Source organism: Nelusetta ayraudi, unplaced genomic scaffold, assembly GCF_046127955.1.
Source record: "Nelusetta ayraudi isolate G7.1 ecotype Tasmania unplaced genomic scaffold, CSIRO-AGI_Nayr_v1 ptg000013l, whole genome shotgun sequence".
NCBI lineage: Eukaryota > Metazoa > Chordata > Actinopteri > Tetraodontiformes > Monacanthidae > Nelusetta > Nelusetta ayraudi.
Genome location: NW_027466063.1, coordinates 110,260 through 130,000, shown reverse-complemented (window position 1 = coordinate 130,000; position 19,741 = coordinate 110,260). Strand labels below are relative to the sequence as shown.

General features: G+C 48.9%; 1 long non-coding RNA gene across 2 annotated transcripts in view; it reads right to left on the bottom strand.

Moving 5' to 3' along the window:
* Positions 1-18,975, bottom strand: part of LOC142885853 (uncharacterized) — a 23,322-nt gene extending 4,347 nt beyond the window's left edge. Inside the window, exons 1-3 of one of the 2 annotated variants that reach the window (XR_012926344.1) lie at positions 18,663-18,975; positions 1,405-6,897; positions 1,252-1,374 (exon numbers count right to left, since the gene is read on the bottom strand). This is a non-coding gene — a long non-coding RNA (uncharacterized LOC142885853). Of the gene's footprint in view, positions 1-1,251; positions 1,375-1,404; positions 6,898-18,662 lie in introns of those variants that run through there. The other variant, XR_012926343.1, reaches the window with a different exon arrangement.
* Between the last annotated feature and the right edge of the window lie 766 nt (positions 18,976-19,741).

Genomic DNA, 19,741 nt, shown 5'->3' with positions numbered 1-19,741 from the left:
GGAAGGAGACTAAATGACTCCGGAGGGTTTCGCTTTTCGCAGACGCCGTCGGAACGTCCCGACAAGAGGAACGACTCCCGGTTTATCTGCTAGCGCCGCTCAGATGCGACTTTACGCCGATGACGCTGCTGTTTTCCTTGTTGTTGTAAGTTTGATGCTGAGCGGTGGCACGGGTGGCGTATGGAGGGGGTTAGTACTGGACTGCACACGCTGATCGCCGTCCTTTTGTCTGTCGGGGTTTTTTTTTTCATGCATTGTAGTGCCTGTTTGCAATAAAACCAGTACAGGCATGTAGAAGTAGACCACCCAGAGCCGTTACCCAAACACCCTCCTTTCTCACAAAAAAAGTCACTAGTCTTAATTATATCCATCCTCTGGGCGTGTCCTCCTGCCTAAAACAGACATCTGAGCCGCCCCCACACACTAACAGGCCGCAAACCTCAGCAAAGCCCGACGGAAAGAACGTCTCTGGGTTTTTTTCTCCCCCCCTTTTGCTAAACACATTGACCGTAGATGGAATGAAATCTTTTCAGCACCGATGGGTGGTGGTGGTGGTGGTGTGTGTGTGTGTGGGGGGGGGTATTTTCACCCGGGGGTCACCAAGGCTATGTGCTTTTATTTTGATTGCCGTCGGATTATCTCCTGGCAGACATGCAAATGCCTGCAGACCTGTTCATCTCCAGCAAGGGGCCTCTTTTGATAGGTAAACATCGAGAGGATGTTAAAAAAAGAAGAAGGAAAAAAATCAAGTGGCAAATTGTTTACTACATCAAAAGGCGCGCCAGATCAAATACCAATAATATCAAGACCTGCCGAAAAATTAGATGAAGGGGATGGGTGGGCGGAGGAGCAGGGGGGTGGACAAGAAAATACGTGCACGCACAAGTACAGGCCCGCACTTCATAATGAAGAGGCGTCTGCTGCGGGGAGGAGGTTGTTGTGACTACGCCGGTCCTTTTCATGATCTATAATTTTCAAGCTAGGCCCTTGCGTGTGTGTGTGTGTGTGTGTGTGTGTGTGTGTGTGTGTGTGTGTGCGTGTGCGTGTGTGTAGGGGAGGGGTAGTGTTGGTGGAGAAGTCCTGAGGAGGAGGGGGGCGCACATAAAGACACAGAGATAGAGAGTCTGCACAGGCAGGACTCCAGCAGCTATCTGCCAGACAAATCCTCGCCTGGCCTTTGATCCTCGGCCCACTTCTCTCTCTCTCTCTCTCTCTCTCTCTCTCTCTCTCTCTCTCTCTCTCTCTCTCTCTCTCTCTCTGCGGTTTTTGTTTTCTGGCAAACGACTGTGATGTTCAGCTGAAGTGCAATGAGATTCCACGGCTTTAAAAAAACAAACAAACGAACAAAAAAAAAAAACAACAGAAAATAGGATTCTTAAAAATATCGCTAAATAAATAAAACACAATTTGGGAATTGGCGAATTCGTTACTTTTCAGGAAGCTAAAAATATGACACTGTGTGAGCGCCGTTCGTTGCCTGTCACTTCTCCCTTCCTCCCTTCCTCCCTCCAGCGCGCTATCCTCCGAGGATCAAGGGGTTAATCTGCTGCTTGTTGTATTTTATCTGCGATGCTATTGAAGGCCATTTGTTCCAAGCGGCGAGTCTAATGACCCTCGGCCGACGCTCGCCGTCTGGCCCGGGAACTCAGAGCAGGGGAAGGTAAGTAACCTCATATATTCTCAGGGGGGCAGAGCTAATGAGAGGGAATGGGAATACGAGACACGGTTCATCATCTACTTAGGACCTAGACAGCCACGCCGTCATCCTCCCCCCCCCCGGGGGTGTACTCACAAAACACGAGCAGACTGGGGGAAGAGGAGGTAGAAAAAAAACGTTAATGGTAACGCCTAGCACCTAATTTTACTCCTGTCTAGTTAAGAAAACGCTCATCATCGCCGAGTCGATAGCGCATTAGGTTTGAGACGCCGCTATCATCGGCGTAAATGATGACAGCAGTGGGCGACAGCCTCCGTGGGCCTTTTCGAAAGCCGCCCTGCCAACAGTCTCGCTGTCAGGAAGCTTCCAAAACTGTTCAGTCGGTCAGGTACATTTTGTTTTTGTCGTTGGAAAAAATAAAACTCGATTTTGCAATTCATATTAGGAGCTCGTATTAAACCCATTTTGTTGGCATGGCTCTTCTTTGTTGTAGTGGTAGCTCCGCCCCCTCTTCACTCACTCGGGCTAAGTGAGATCTTGTGTGATAGGAAAACAGCGGGGGGGATTCATCGGTCCGTCCGTCTTTCGCCTTTATTCGATTCAGATCGAGCCCGACTCCTCTGGCACGCGCACGGAAAAACCAGAACGGGCCGCAGAATTGAAGTGCTCAACTACACCGAGCCGCACCGAGCTGCACTCGGTGTGTATGTGCACACGCGATGGGTGTTTCTGCTGTGCGCGCCGGTAATACCTCCAATGGCAGACTAATGATAGGCCTTATCGACACCCAGCAGTGAATGCGGCCCTTTGTCTCCTGGCGGGACGCATTATGGAAAGCTTAGAAAGGGGGAACTAGAGGGGTGGGGTGGGGGGTGGGGGGGCTGGTGCCTTTGACTCCCCTTTTCACCGGCTCTCCCGCTGATAAAGCCCCGGCCACAAAACAGTGTGCGGCTCCTGTAGCGCTGCAAGTGGAGACACAATAACCCACCCCCTCTACCCCCCCACCCCCACTCCCGACGTCGCTTTGAGCAAAAGTTCGGGCTGGCGAGGCACGGCAATAAGTCGGTGACAAAAGATAGAAATTAACGGCGGAGTCAAAACTGGGCAGAAAATAAATAAATACGAACGCTTCACAATGGCAGAAATTAGCATTTGTTGTGAATGGGTCGGAAGTATAGCAGTGACTTGGTGGCAGGGGGAGAGGAAAAATACAAACAAACATCAAGCGTGTGGGGTTTAGCGGGGGAGAATGACAGACAGGGCTACAGTGTGTGAGGTTGGTGTAGATAATCTGTGTGGGATTTATACTTCATCATCACGCCTAGCTATTTGAAATGTCAGCTTACTGCTGCACACACACACACACACACACACACACACACACACACACACATATGTGTGTGTGTGTGTGTATATATGTAAGACTGCTGCATTTTGTAACATGTGGCACGTTGCCACTCCTTCACGCACTGCTCTTGCAGCGGAGGTTAGTAATCTGCAGACTGTTTACTTTCAGTTGGTAATGTGTTTGGCTAGTCGGTGCGTTAGCCGAGACCGCTGGTTTTGCGCAGGTTTTCTCGCTGTGTTAGTTTCGCAGTGCCTGCACAACTTGTTTTCTTTTCCCTTTGCTCTTGTTCCCGGTGAGCACTGTTGCATTTGCGTGGGCCGTACAAACGCTACACTGTAGTGTGCGTGCGTGCGTGTGTGTGTGTGGGCGTAGTGAAAAGACACTCGCTCGATCTGCACTGAAAAAGCGTCGTGGTCGTGTGTGATCTCCTACAGAAGGATTATCTTCCCTTCATATGCATGTGATGATTTGCATTGGCGTCCTTTTTCAAACTAGTGCTGGCCGGCGTTTCCCCCTCCCAGCGCCAGCAGGCTCCATTTGCGGCGGCTGATACCGAGACGCCACCCTGGTCTTGTTCCACGATGTGTCCGTGTTGCTTGCACAACAGCCCCGAGGAGAACCTTAAAGGCTGAGCAGCAAAGGGCTTAGAGGGCAGGTACCGAGTCCCCCCGCTTCCTCTACCATCTCTCACAGCAATTAGAGAGAGGCCAGGAAGCTCAGTGCTTTATGACTTTATAAAGACATTAGAGACGTGGCACTATTGGCCCTTCACCCCTCACTTCCTTATTCCCCACAATCTCTCCTTTTTGGTTCCCCCCTGCCCTGAACTGACTCATGTCTGCTGACTGCTCATCACCTTATTTCCAGTTCCGAAGCCCATCTGTCTCCGATCCATTGTTGCTTTAAGTTTTTGGACTTTTCAATCTTTGATCCTCTGACATGGAGCAAAAGGTTTTTCAGCTATTTTCTCAGATAGCAGTCTTTTGACACTTGTCCATCAGTTGCTGAGCAGCACAAGCGTCACGTAACCCCCTCCCTCGCAACCTACCCCCACCCCCACCCCCACCGCCACCCCATTGTCAAGCTGTGTCCGTCACCCGCCAATTATTTTTCGCGAGCGTAGCGGTGACAATTACTCGCCGTGTCCCTCGGACCCATGAGCGAGTCAATGCGACTTGACAGAGTGACTCATTTGCCTGTCATTTTCCCACATGCGCCCCCCCCCCCCCCCCCCCCCCCCGACCTGAAATATGAAACCGTGTGACACGATGCGCCTTCCCTTTTTTTTTTGTTTTTGCAACTCTGCTTTTTTGCTAGCGCACAGGCGCAGGAAGGAATAAAAAAGAAGAAGGAGAAGAGAGAACCGCGGCGTGTCTTTTGTGCCGCAACTCTAAAAGGCAGCTTAGACAGACTCGGCTGCTCCTCAAAGACCTTCCTTCCACCACGGAGCAGGACGGACACAGTTGAGAGGAAAACGGGTTGGGGGGGGAGCGCCGGCGTTTCTGAACACTTGCTTACAACATCTTCCGCCTTCCTTCTTCCTTTTCTCTCCCTCCCCCCGACATTGCTCGAATCTTTCGAGCAGCTCCTAAAAGAAAGAAAGAAACGGAACGGGTGGCTGCACAACCTCCGACCCCAACCAGCGCCCCCTGGTGGAGTCAAAAGAGTGACGAAAGTCGCATCTTTTATCGTAAAAAAAAAAAAAAAAAAAGCAGGTTCCAATATTTGAATGATATTTTAAACAGTAAATGGAGTCCATGTTGGCACAGGACAAAGTCTTGGGCGGCGTTTTCTTTTCATTGGAGACGCGACTCTACAACCGTTCAATTATCTTCCATCAACGTCCAGCCTGTGAAAAAAAAAATGTGGGGCGGCGGTGGCGGAACTGATGTAAATACAGATAAAGGTTGGTTTGAATGTGCATCTGCAGCAAAAAGCGGCAGCGGTGGCGAGTGGCAAAAAAAAAAAAAGGGGGGAGAAAAACGGTGGCCAGTGGAGAAGAGAAGGAGAGACAGGAGTGAAGGGAGCTGAAAATGTGACAAGATTACAAGGCCCGGGCAGACTGGGAGTAAATGAGGGAGGGACGGACAGTCAGACAGAAGGAGCTCAGAGGGAAAAGTCAATTTGACTGGATGAGGGTGATAGAAAATGCTCTGAAGACAAGAAAAAGCTGAATATTTTCTTCTTTTTTCTTTCCTGCAGTCGCTGTGAGACTCGGTTCATTTTTTTTTTTTTAGCAGAGGAGAAGCTGGAAAGCAAACTACCATGTTGAGCAACATCAGGGGGGGGGGGTGGTCGGTGATTGTGTCACGTTGACCATTTTAACCTTTGTGACTATGAGGACAAAAAGGAGGGGGACAAAAAAACCCAGCAAGATAAACAAAGCAGATTCCCACCTCAAGGCCACGGCAGGGCTGCGACTGCGTAATAGCGGCGGTAATTACACGGCGTCGGTGGAGCTGTAATTGCGGAAGGATCAGGAGGGACCGGAGGAATGATAGTAATCTGCCCGAGGTGCTCTGGATCTTCTGCGGACTGGATCCATCACGGCAAACAAAAGAATCACGCCACCGCCATTATAACCACCGGGTGGAAGGCTGAGGTTAAAGCCGGGGTTTCATCAGGAGGGGCCGGGCGGCGGCGGGACGCTGGAAAAACAACGTTTTTCTTCTCACCGCCGCCGCCGCCGCCGTCGCCTTCAGTCACACGTGGAAAACGCAAAGGCTGCTGTTTGGGAACTGCTCAAACACAGTTTCCATTTAAGAAAAAATAGAAAAGTAAAAAAAAAAGAGAAAGTTTCTGTCCCCGACATCACTGCGGTGTTGTGTCTCCGCCGTTCAAGGTGATGTTTTATTTGGGACTCGCTCGGCGGACCTCGCATGCTTGACTGCGAGGGTTTTGAACGGCTTGCAGAAGGGAATAATATGAAACCGCGAACGGTACGAAGGATTGCCAGAGTCGTGACCCTCAGCCGGAGCTGGTTGGGCGGCGACAAAGAACGAGATAAAATAATGAAGAAGTGGGAATGTGTTTAATGTGATCAGAGAGGAATCCAAAGGCTGTTCCTTCAACGTGCTGCAGTTCGTTACAGACATTCTGCGCCGTTAGTTTAATTTATTTTTTTCCTTTTGGAATTCAAATTTTTACATAATGCCGAAGTTCTCAGCTGGTGGAGTCTCAGGACCCACATTTATTCCACAATAATAAGCACACTAGCCCACTTTCTACCATGTCTAGTAAATAAGTTATTGAAATGATTTGAATTGAATTGTGTGTCCTGCCAAAAAGTGGGCAGTATCCTTTTAAAAAAAAGATACTGCTCACAAAGCCGCAACCTAATTGAAACAGATTGGCTGCCCACTTTTGGGTCGCGACCCACCAGTTGAGAAACGCTGACATAAATGGACAAGTATAAATAGACAGAGACACCAGTGCCTCTTGGTCAGGAGAGACACATAGATGGAAAACAACAACTACACAAGTGTAGCGTGCAGCAGGTGAGTCATTTGAGACTGTTGTTGTTCACCTGGCGGCGGCTGTGGCTCCAGGCCATGACACACACACACACACACACACACACACACACACACACCCACACACGCACGCGCACACATGCACACAGACTCACTCACACGCACAAACAGAAGACAACACACAAGCATGCAAACACCAAATTCACTCCAGACCCAAGGCTGACTCAGGCGAAGGGGTGGAAGGGCAACAAAGGACAAGCAGGCACACGAGGCGAACAGCGCCCCCCTGAGGCGAAGCCGAGCGCTCTCACCTCCGCTTCATCAGACGCCTCCGCTCGCTTCCCGTCTGCGGCGGCGGGCGAGGCGGAAAGCCGCCGGCGCTCCTCTTCTGCCAGGGTTCGCGTGCCAGCTCTGGAGACCTGGGAGCGGAGAAAGAAAGAAGAAGACAAGAAAGGAAAAAAGAAAAAAGGGAAACAGAACGGTCACAAATCGACTCCTGAGTGAAATCCGGGGCTGAAGGTTGGCGTGTCAAGGTGGAATGCTCCCATTCACAAATTTGGAGGCCTTCGAGAGTGAAAGAGCCGACCATTGAGGAGACTTGTTTACTCAGAGAGTCGGAGATTCATTCACAGGATGAAAGGCGAGTTGAGTCAGGATGTCCTCTGTTTCATAAGCAGAGTTGAACCGGAGGTACTTGTCTGCGAAACATCAACGAGCAAAAATGTTGAGCCTGACTCAACAACTGCCTCGAAATGTTTCAGTTACTATCAGTGCGATATTGCGGACTACCTCCTTATCACTTGGGAATTTAGTTCTTAGTATCTAGCAGAGCTAATTACAGCCCTATACTTAACGGTTTATATCTTTGCTCTTGTTGATATTTTACTTTTAGAAGTTCAATTTCATTTTTTTTTTGATTTTTATTCTTCTTTATGGCTTCCAAACTGGACCCAAATTTTGTACCACAACTGCTTTAACGGTGAGCTGGTATGACAATAAAGTCCCTTGAATCCTTGAAAGTGTGTTACCCGACCCGTCGACCCCGTTACCACTTGGGCTACTTGGGTTGACAGCAAAAAGGAATATTAACCTTCTCAACAGCAGAGGCGTCGTGAACAACGCAGACCCTCGCTCGCCGGGACCGACCTCAATTGTGGTGTACAGCTGCGCCGATAAAGAAAAAAGAAAAAAGAAAATGCGCGGGCCTGTGCAAACATCGTACAATGGCCGCGAAAACAATAAGCCCCCTCACCAACCCCACCCCTGGTCCCTCCATCAGACCTCGCCGAAAAACTGCTGCGCGTATTAAAAAACAGAAAGAAAGAAACTGTGGCCCTGCTTGTCTTCTTTATTACTCTGAACAGAACAGACACCCCCCCCCCCTCCCCCATATTCATTTTAATCTCCATTCTCGCCGATAAACCTCCTCCTCGGTCACACTCGCTCCGCCTGTACCCCCTCCATCCACCCACGCCTCACATCCAGCCGACCCTCCCCAAATACCCCTGCGAGGCGGCAACAGTGCTCCTTTGTTTGCCCCCAACTCTTCCCTCCGTTCCCCTCCCCTCCGCTCCCACCCCCACCCCCCACCCCCACCTCCCTGCCCTGCCCTGGATGATGCCGGTTGGCGGGGACAGCAGCATGCCTCGACAGGAACGCCGGAGGAGACGAAGGGAGGGGACGAGGGGCTGAGGGAAGGAGGGAGGGAAAAATATGTAGGAGGTGGGGTGCGCTGAGGTTCGTTTCGGGGTGGGGTGGGTGGAGGGATGTGTGTGCGTCTCGCGCTCGTTCTTCGACCGACCCGCCCCCTCTTCCTCTCTTTCACTTCTGTACTTTTCTGTCCATTCAGCATTACATGAGAGGGCCCTCTCACACAGTGTGTTTGCAGGGAGGGGAGGGTGGGGAGGTGGTGGTGGGATGTGGGGAGGCGGCGCCGATCGCGAGGCTACACCCTCGCTGAACCCGCTGACTGCAGTTGACCTGAAGTTAAAAGAGAGTCTTTTAGCGAGACGCCTATTTCTGGTTTTGCGCTCGGTGGCTAATTTTAAACTCCAAGGCAAAGACGATTCTGGCCGGGGGGTTGGTGGGGGGGTGTAGAGGTGGCAGTAGAGGTGGTGGTGGTGGTGGTGGTGGTGGTGGTGGGGGGGGTGGCGCTCAATTTGCTTTGAAAGAACAAGCGCCGCGTTTCTTCGGCTCTCAGATTTACACGGCTCGGAAACGGCGTACAGGGCATTCCGCTGGGGTGGTGAGGGTGGAGGTGGGTCTTCTTTGCGGAAAATAGCACTGGAGTACACAACTTGTAATTTCTTTTTTTTCTCGTTTGTGCGGAGAAAAATACCAGACCTGACCGCCGAGGTTACTCAAGACTTTTAATTTTAGCTGTTTTCGTTTTTCGGCCCCGCGAGCTAGCGCTGCAAACACCCCCCTGCTCTCCCCTTAGTAGCATAACTACGGCTCTTGTGATGAAGCCCCGTGGCCCCCGCGGCTCATTTTTGAAAGACTGAAGGGAGACGGCTGTGCGCGCACCCCGGCGAGCTTCCTCTGCACACCCGATCCGAAGACATGAAGGGAACACGTGCGAGTGCGGCGGCAGTAGCCGACGGATCATTAACTCCGACTAATCTACAGACATTAAGTTTGTAAAACGTCTGTTCGGCTCAGGCAACCCGCGCTGCCACTCCGTGCTAATTTATTTCAAGCGCGTGTGTGAGTGTCACTCAGCGCATTTATGAGCTATGACGAGTGTGTGTGTGTGTGTGTGTGTGTGCGCGTATGTGTCATGTCTCTCAGTATGTGTGTGTGTCACTGCTCCCTGCGTCTCCAGCGCTCGCCGTGACAGACACGGGCCCGAACGTGACAGAGAGACAGTTGAGGAGTGTGTGTGTGTGTGTGTGTGTGTGTGTGTGTGTGAGTGTGAGTAATTGTGCTCTCAGCCTTGATCTAGACCTGCCTCTCTCGGACTCCCTGCTGCGTCTGCTTCATCAATCAATAGGACACATGAAGACAGACTCCTGCCGCGCTGTTAGGAAGAAGCGCTAGCTCGCGAGCTTGTGTGTGTGTGTGTGTGTGTGTGTGTGTGTGTGTGTGTGTGTGTGTGTGTGTATCTTTGCGTGTGAAGAGGCTATGCCCTCAGGGACACTGTGGCAGATATGATGCAAACCTTGGAGGGCTCCTCACCACCGCTCACAGATGATTTTATGCAGCAGATTTGCTTTCTTGTAGTGACAGACTCTGATGGCTGATTTGCATAGACTGATTTACTTGCCCGTGCGCTAACCTTTGCCTCCCACACCTCTACGGAAAGGAAAAAGAAAAAAGAACTAAACATGACAGACATCACAGAAAATAAAAAGTCTGAAGTTTTGAGTTCAGGCAAAATATTTTTTAAATCTTTTTATCAGACCTCCCCCTGTTTGTAGGACTGTCAGAAGTGGTGCGACTAATTTTGGAAGGGTTTCATGTTGGCTGCAATCAGACTGCTTTCATACTCCCGCTGTTCCACGTCTTTTACGAAGCCATGCAAACATTCCTGCCCACCAAATGAGAGTTTAACACTCAAGGAAAGCTGGAGTGGTCAGAAAATGTAATTACCCTTCAGCTTCAACGCGCGCATACACACATTCATGGCCGGCTATCTGCACCCCAGCTATAAACATAACCGGCTTATTAAAGAATATTTATGAAAATGGTTTTAATATACCTTCGGGCACAGTTAAATGAGGCGGAAATGCTTATGAGGTACGTTCAACTTTGGGAACGCGAGGAGTGGCTGAGTGTTTAGCAAACCGCTTCCTGACATTTCTTTTTTTTTTTTCCTGTAATTGCATTTTAACAAACAGAGAGCTGGTTGAGTTTGAATCTGTGGGGGTGTAATGTGTTTTTCTATTTATTGAAGAAAAAATAGACTAATCCTTTGTATAACTATTAGTTCATGATCAAGTTAATTTCAACAACCCCTTTCAGTGTTCTAGTGTATTCTGTTCCTCCTTGACCGTGACCGGAGTAATTAAAATGGTTTGTTGTCGACACCACTGGGCAGAGGGAGCAGGAAGATGGATTTGGGTTTATTTTGTTACTGGGAAGGGGAATGTGTGTTATTTCCTGACGCTCCAAATGGCTGAGGATCTTGAATGGAAAGCCACAGAAGCCATTCCTCCCACAGCGCCCCAAACCCCCGAGAACAGTTATCGGTCACTGAGAGATTTGGCTCTTCAGCACACAGCGAGGCCGTTTTGTTTTTTGTCAATGTAACTTGGAACGCTTGGCCGGAGCTCAGTGTGCTCTCTGTTTACTTTTGTGTTGGAATGAATGAATCTTTCTTCCTGAATTCATACAGAAATGCACTGTGTGAAACCACAGACGCATCTCTGTGACCATTAAAGTAGCAGAAAGGCACCAGACTGTGACGGTACTGTATATAAATCCAGTAATAACCTCACACGCTGGGTCAACGCCTTTATTACAGGTCTCGTGTAATGGTTTTCAGGCATCATGAGCGATAAACGACAATTATAGGAATTGTTTTCAGATTCTGAATATTTTAGGGAAGCTGTTTAACACAAAAAATGGATGGATTTGGAGTTTCCAATGTAGCAACTGTAGATTAGCAAAGACGCAAGCTGCAGCTGCAAAGAGCAGTGGTTTATTGATACTTCTGTCCAGAAATGAGCTTGACTCCGTCTTTGGCAATCGATTTTCTTTCTGTATGACTGCTTACCGTCAGTGCACAATGGCAGGGATCTGTGTGTGTGTGTGTGTGTGTGTGTGTGTGTGTGTGTGTGTGTGTGTGTGTGTGTGTGTGTGTGTGTGTGTGTGTGGCTCATAACAAAACCACACGTACATTTTGCAGACAGCTCCGACTGTGCTCCAACTTAACAATATTCTGAAAAGACCCACCACAAAATCATTACTTGCAAAGTCATTTAGTTACATTTAAAATGCATGAGCGGTAATGGCAGGGAACAATGAAAAAAAAAAAAAAAAGTTTCAATTTCTATTTACATGTTTCAGGGTTAGGATCATTTGTTAAAAAAAATACAAATGAAGGGTGAATCTAAATGGCCAACTCTAAAATGAAGGCACTTAAAATAGTTCCAAAATCCAGACAAGAAAATCCTGTGTCAGTTCGTAACCCAAGATGCCCTGATTGCACAGACATATTGTGTTGTGAAAATGTAGCGACGCCTGACGCGAAGACAAAAGAGCCAGCACAGCCCTCGAGGGGGCAGATGACAAACACTCCTAAACCAGGGCCAGACATAATCCCCACCCACCCCGTCCCCCCGACCTACACCCCAGTACCCACCTCCCTCTGAACACTGCAACAAATACACAGCGGAGGGAGACGCATTCAGGGCATATTAGGGAGGTGAAGGGGGCCAGGCACTGAGGGACCCTCCCCACTTGGCCGTCCTAATCATCTGTGACGACCCCTTCTAGAGGCAGACCCCCTCTTCCCCCCACCCCAATCCCCTCGCCGCCTGCAAACCCCACATTACCCCCAAGAACACATGACCCAGACACATCCAAGAGCGTTTACGAGAGTGGGCGGCCATGAAGTGGAGAAGCTAACCAAAATGAACAGCCACTCCACACCCACCCACAAAACCCTCCTCCCCTCGAGGGAGCTCTGTTTTAATTGTGTCCATCTTCTTGGTGCAAATTAACCAAGCCCGAGCACACTCAAGTACACACACGCACAAACACCATCCCCACCTCCCACCATGACCAGCCCACTTTTAACAGACTGGCACGTTCCATAGTGCGCGCCATTGATGCAGAATGATGAGCGAGACCCCATTGTCTCGTTATGTTGTCTTCAATTAGGCAGGAGATGATGGGGGGAGACAATGAGTGGAGCATTTGTAATCATGAGCCTCCAAAACTCACGCTGAGAAACAGAACTTCATTATGCCCAATGGTCCCACATTGCCGATAAAACCCAGAATGTGTGGGGTTTCATCCTTGGGAAGTTCTACTGCATCACCAGAAAATACTCGCAGAGGTTCTGAGACTGAGGAGGGCATGGTTGGAAGTGAATATTTCAATTCCAGTGTGCAGAAGCAGCAAGTTTCAAGGTGAGAAATTATCATCGCCTTTCTGATGAGGCCTCCCATGCACTTGAACACTCATCCTCTTAAAGTTTACCACTACAATTTTCAGTGTTCAAATGGCATCTCTCAGAAGAGGAAACAAAGTAGCTGATACCACTTGCTGACTCTATTTTCCTTTTCGGGGCATGAATGTACAAAGTGTGAATTCATCTTTGCCGAGTGAATGTTTGCGAGCTTAGCCCCCTAAACCCTGGAAGCAGCTATGACGGCTCAGAGCCATCTGCAGAAATTAGTCTTTTTTAAGAAGAGAAATAACGAAAAAAGAAAAGTCAAGAGAGTACTATCTGCATTTACCTGGAGAGCGTTCAGCTGAGAAATGACTCTCACCCGACATCCCGCCAGCTTTGTAGCTCACCAGTCATTTAAATCACATTCCACGGTGGCTGTTAGTCTTTGATAGAACCATCCAACCGGACAAATGCAGCTTTCATAAAACTGCGCAAATGATTTCTTTCAACTGTGAGTGTAGCAGCATTGTTCCCGCCTCCGCGACCCCCCCCCCCCCCCCACTCCTCCCCCTTCACGGCACAAAGAGCTAATCTGAGACGAGCGCTTGCAACAGCTCTGACACATGGACTAACCAAACCTGAACTGAGTTTATTTCCTTTAACTCACGTAAGCGAAGCGTGAGGTGAGAGCTGTCATCCTCTGAGGACAACGGAGGTGGCAAATCGTTGCTTATTCTCTCCTCTGAACATGCTGTTGGGATTAAAGATCACCCCCCCTCCCCAACCCCTGCCTGCGTTTTACCCTTCAACCGTTCTTCCATAGGCCACGGTATCACGGCGGGAGCAGAAATGTTTGGTTTACCCCGTTCTCAGATTAAATCAGTCTATACAGTGCCAGTGGGAGGAATATCCGGTAAATCGAGCAGCCCCGGGGCCAAACAGCCCCTCCTGCAATGCCTCCCTCCACCCCCCACTCCCTTATCTGATTCCAACAGACGGACTAAGATGATGGCCCTGCCAGCTAGAGCCTTTGATTTTGTTTTGTTGTTTTTTTTTTTTTTTAGAGTATCCCCCCGCCTTTGACACAATTCCATTGATCCGTGGCAGTTGTCACTGTCTTCCGCTGCTCGAAAGGAGCTTAGAGAATGCACCATTTGTAAGGTGATCACCCGGATGAGGGTGACCAAGAGGTGGACGGGCACACGCCCTGGTCTCCACAGCATCAACTGTGATAGCTTCCTGTGGATCGCCCTCATGAAATTTCTGTGGATCGCGACACTCCAATCCTCTTTTTCTATAAAACGTAATCCACATACTGCGGAAAGCCCTTTATATCCTAAAACCATCCATTTGGAGTGTCGATCTGAATTGGGCGGTGAGTGTGTTTGCCGGCGTTGATAAGAAAAGCACTGATTATTCCTGTGGATTAAGCGAAGGATGCAACAAAAGAAGCTTGCTCGATGTTTCCCACCGCTCCCATTACTTTTGCGCAACCTTTCAAACCGCGTCCATCTTGAGTCCATTTTGTGTTCGTCAACCTCTGCAGCACCGACAAGCGCTCACTCGCTCGCTGCTAAGCCGAGCGCGGGGTACGAAGCAGCTGCTTTCACCGTTTCACCCAGATGGCAGCAGAAAGTATGTAAATTGGTTCATTAACCTTACAGTACTCTAACCAGCGGGCCGTGCAGAGGGCTCTGTCGATCCAGATTTTCTTGAATTTTATTAACGGCCAATAATAGCGTCGGGAAACTTTCGCTAATGGCTCGAGGTGTTTGACTGTGGTGTTATTAAACACGATAGTAATTATACATGACATCCCTCTGATTAACAACCCTGTGATTATTGAACCCCGTCAGATCATTTTTTTTTTCTCCCCTCCCCACAGCTTTAAAGACAGCCGTTCCGTTTCTTGGCAAGAAAATCTTTTAAAGGGGGAAAAATTGAAAGGAGAAAGAGCTAATTCGAGCATATCGCTGCCCCCCCCCCACCAACAGGCAAGTTTGAATGTTTGACCCCAGACAATAGAATTTGCACGAAGGAAGGGGAGGAGGAGGGGGGGGGTGTAAGTGTGAAAAGAAGCTGTGTTTTCATACTGCGTTTCCCCCCTAGTGCTCACAGAGTATGTGAAAAAATGAGCTTGCGCTGCGTGCCAGTGTGAGAGCAGCCTAGCAGTGAGAGCTTGCACCTGGAGCAGGGAAGCGCATGCAAAGGGTCAAGGGTCACCTCCCAGGCTAAAACAGAACTGAAGCTGTGCCTCTGACCGAGAGGGCCAGATGAGCCCAACATCGCACAACATGTGCCTTTCAATCGTTCCTTCTATTTCCTTTTTTGTCTCTCCTTCATCTCTCGTTTACCTCTTTTCTTTGCTCCTTTGGAGAGACGCCGTAATCCATAATCCACTTGACTATCGGCAGCTCAATTATCCCCCTCCCGTTTGTCCATTTTCTCCCCTTGGATGGAGGTTCAAAAAACAATTAACCTCTTCACGGCTGGGGACTTTTTCCCAGGAAAGGGCACAGCGGTAATTGAATGACTCCACAATTTACATTCCTGACCATGACTTCACTCCTTCACGCATAAATCTGGTTAGTGGAAATCCTAATCTGCGGCTTTGTGATTGCCCAATGTCATTTTCATGGATGTTGTATTATCACGCTGTGAAGACAGTACTTTCCTTCCAGCAGGATTTAACAGGACAATTTGTTAATGTTTACATAAGAGCCCTTTGACCTACTTAAACCTTAATAGGTTTATATTGTTTGTACTCCAAAACCTACACAGATTTAGCAATTCTGAGAGTTTGCCTTTGTGAAAGCATCAGAACTGCAACTGTCCTGTTTCTCTGTTTCTCACAAAGTATGGCTCACGCCCCCTCATCTCAAGCGTCAATAAAAATTTATCTTCTCTTCGTAAGGGAGGGGCCTCCTATTCATCTCCAGGTAGAAAACCTCAAAGTGTAGGCCTGAACAGCTTGTTGCAACCATTGACTTTTTATTACTTCCCCTTTCAAAGAGTCCTGGCGGTGCAAGAGGCATCGTCAACCTCCTTGATCTCAAGATGCATAGTTTGCTTCAAGAAGACAAACAAGTGGCAGGACTTTGGTTGAAGTTCTGCATTTTGTTTTTTTTGAAAACCAACACTTTGGTCTTCAAAACATCATATCTGAGAAGATTACATGCTTGGCAAGCAGACCCCATTCTGTTTAAGGGATAATCTCTTCACAAACATGATGACTGGAAATGGACATTGCCGTGAAAAACAACTCATGACGAGCGATAGAACGTTGGGGGCGGGTGGGGGGTTGGGGGGGGGTTGGAAAAACACCAGCTCGTCCCGTTCCGATTTGTCGCTATGCAGAGATGGAACAAAGACTCCATTCCCGACCGGCCATTTTCCACAAAGCGAACTAGCTTATTGGCATCCAGCTAACCCAGCAACAGCCAGATGATGTAATCCCCAACCAACTCACATCGAGAAAACAAAGACGAGTAAAAACCTCCAGCTCTTGAAGTTGAATATGTCTGCTACAGAGACATGCGCTCTGAGTACATACTGTATTTTGATTGACCCCTACTGTTTTTAGTAGTTTTTTCTTTCACATTTTCCCTTTACGCAACTTCAGAGGCGCCATTCGCCACTCAATCCAGCTGCGACAAATGGCATCAGAGGTCCTTGTCCTAAAACCTCAGGTACGGTTCAAAAGGATTCTTGATGGAGTAATTATACGTTGTGGTTGTTGTTGTTTTTAGCTGTCAGTTAATAATTGATTCATTTGTCTATTCCAACATCCTTTCAATAGCGGGGCTTCAAAAGTTAGAACTAGGGAATCCGTAATCTTCAGAGCCTCTTGTGGGTGTTTCGGTGGGTGAGGGTGTGCGGTGTTAGTGAGCGGTTATACAGTGCAATTAGTCAATCTTAAAAAGAAGCATGTAGTGCGGCACTTAAAACCTCCAGCGACTGGAACGAAATAGGAAGGAAAAAAATAACTTGAGGCACCGCACCATTCCTATATACTTGCAGACACACGCCAGCACGGCATAAGCTCTCTCTCTCTCTCTCACACACACACACACACACACATACACACTTGAGACGTACACACACACACACACACACACACACACACAGCTCAAGTCTTTGATGTTTCTTCATGAGTCTGTGTGTGTGTGTGTGTGTGTGTGTGTGTGTGTGTGTGTGTGTGTGTGTGTGTGTGTGTGTGTATCGCAGCTGTGTGAGTCACCCACACTCAAATCCAAGATCCATATAGGCTGCACGGCGGCACCAATTGTGAGGGTGGCAATGAAACAGCCACACTGTGCCACACACACACACACACACACACACACACACACACACACACACACACACACACACACAACAAACTTCTAAACAACATCGGGGCGGGGTAAAAGGAGGGTGGTGGTGGGGGGGGGGGGGGGGTGAATTGATGGCGGATGTAAAAAGGGGGTCATTGAGGACAAAAAAGAGGGGAAGAAGAAAAGGCAAGCCTTTAAACGAGTGGTTGCGATCCAGACAGACTGGAAGTTCACTTGATCATAATGTTCAGGTGTCTGGGCCGGGCGGCAGTTAAGGGCCGACGGTGGTGAGAAGACTGGAAGCGGGTGGTGGTGGGAAGGAGGTGGGGGGAGCGAGAGAAGGAGGGGGGTTAAATGTAGATAACACGGGAGCCAGACAAAGAGAGAGAGAGGGAGAGAGAGAGGGGCTGCCTGCCTACATACCAGCAGCATCAAGGAAGGGAGGGCGGGAGCAACAAGAAGAGAGAGAGAGAAGAAGAAAAAAAAGATGAAGACGGTTATAAAATTTTGATAAGACAAGCCTCGGCTGGAGCCGCTCTCTATATCGCTGGCTGCTTTCTTTCCTTCTTTCCTTTTCACTTCTTGCTGCTTTTCTTTTATTCCGCGCTTTCTCTCGCTCCTCCACAGTGCAGAGTCAAATTTTTTTATAGGTCCTAATTAAAGCCATCTGAAGTCTCTCTCTCTCTCTCAAAAAAAAAGAAAACAAAAAAAAAAACATCAAATGGCTCCACAAACCCCCCCCGCACCACCCCCACCCCCCCACCACCACCAACACAACCTCGATCTGGCTCCCTAACAACTCCTTTTCACTCTCAATGTGCGCCAATCACACAAGATCAGAGGGCGAACACCTTTCATCGGGACGGCCCGAATGAAAATACATTTATTTCTAAAATGGCAGCGCCTCCAACACCTCCAATGAGGGAGAAGGGGCCAAAAAAAACAGTCCGCACTGACCTCCTAATTCCCCAGTCAATAAATGGGTTGCGCGACCTCACAGAGTGTCGGTCTGACACCTCTGAACTTGAGCTGTTTATTTATATTCCCCCACTCATTCTGTGCTATCGTCCAATTGGAAATGGCTCTTGGAGGACAGTAGGAGATCCACCCTTGAAGTGAAGTGCAGCCTTTTTGCTTTTTCCTGCGCTTCAACCAACAACTACATATCCTCTGTGTGTGTGTGTGTGTGTGTGTGTGTGTGTGTGTGTGTGTCCTGTCTCCTGCGCGGCCCCTCCAGCCCCGCTAATTGTCCTAGTTGACACAGGCTGGCTGCACAGGCTGGCTGACCGGGGTCAGCAGGTTTACCCCTGCGCTTTTATCTATATTTCATGTTATGGCGCTGCACGCAGACAGCCGGCTCATGCATGAAGAGAGAGAGAGAGAGAGAGAGAGAGAGAGAGAGAAATCCACGGAAGCGCGCACAGGAAGGCAGTGTGCATGATTTTTAAAAAAAGGGGAACTTGGGAAAATATAGGTAAAAAGGTTATAACAAATGCATTATTATATATGTGTATATATATATATATATACACTTTTTTTTTTTTTTTTACTATTCCGTCGAGATATATATATATATATATATATATATATATATATATATATATATATATATATATATATATATATATATATATACGGCTGACCATACGGCGATTCACTCGGTCATGCGCTTTTCATTTTTTAAGCAAAGGGTAGTTTTAAAAAATAGAATTAGCGAGGTTTAAGTGCACATTTGGAAAAATCAGAAATAAATACCAAGTTATAAAATAGGGAGGGGGGAAAAAACCGCACAGCGCTGCGTACTTACGGCTCGTCTGTACAACTTCTGGGCGTTATTGTCTCGCCCCTGCGCCTCTCCGGTGGCTTGACGAGGGAGGCAGGGAGGGAGGGAAGCCCCCCCAAAAGTCTGCTTCGTCCAGTGGGTCGCTCAGCGTCACGGCGTCGGCGGCGAGGGCGAAGAAGAAAAAGCGGTAAAGTTGCGCCGAAGAGGATAAAAACCCGCCCGGCGAGCGGGTCCGCCGAGGAGGAGGAGGAGGGTTAGCGGACGTCCGCTTGCGCCGGCGTTCGGCTCGTCAGTGATGCCCGCACTCGCCGGGCTCGAGCTGCTGAGTAGGAGACGGGGAGCGCACAGAAAGGCGTCACGTGACCGCGGGAGGGGCTACGCCATTGGCCAGGCGACGGAGCGGTGTGATAAGACAGCGCCGCTCGCCATTGGCCGCGGAGGGACGGGGCCGCGCGGGCGGAGGCGCCTCCTCACTTTTCGGCCGTGCGCAAGAATGTCGAGTTGCGGCGCCGCGCGCTGTTGTTCATAATTTTTCATCGGGGAGGGGGGCGGGGGGGAGAGAGAGAGAGGGTGAAGGGGGAGGGGGGTTCGTAACAAATTGTTCCGAAGATCTTCTGTTCTTTGTCATGGACGCGGAGTTACGCGAGGAGAGAAAAAGGCGCAACGAGTTTTTCCTTTTTTCTTTTTTCTTTTTTCCTTCTTTTTTTTTTTTTTTTTTTTTTTTTTTTTTAGAAAAAAGGGGAATTGTTGAAAATTGTGCGGTCAGTGAACTTCTCAGCCGCAGTCGACTCCGTTCGAACGAGGGGCTCTGACGCACACAAGGCACAAAAAGTGACGCAAAGCGAGACAAAGAGATGCAAAGGGGGGGCAGGCGCGCACGTTCGCACTGCGACCGAGTGATAATCAGAATCTGCTGAAGTCCGTCGGACGCCTTCTTACGCCGCAGAATCAATTTTTTATGCAGGCTTGGCTGTTTGAAAAGGGTGGGGGGGAAAAAAAAAATCAACATTATTGAATTTGTGTGTATAATTTAAACGACTTGATAACAATGTGAGGTCGCACGCCGACCCAAACGACTCGCATGGCTTCGACATGATATATAC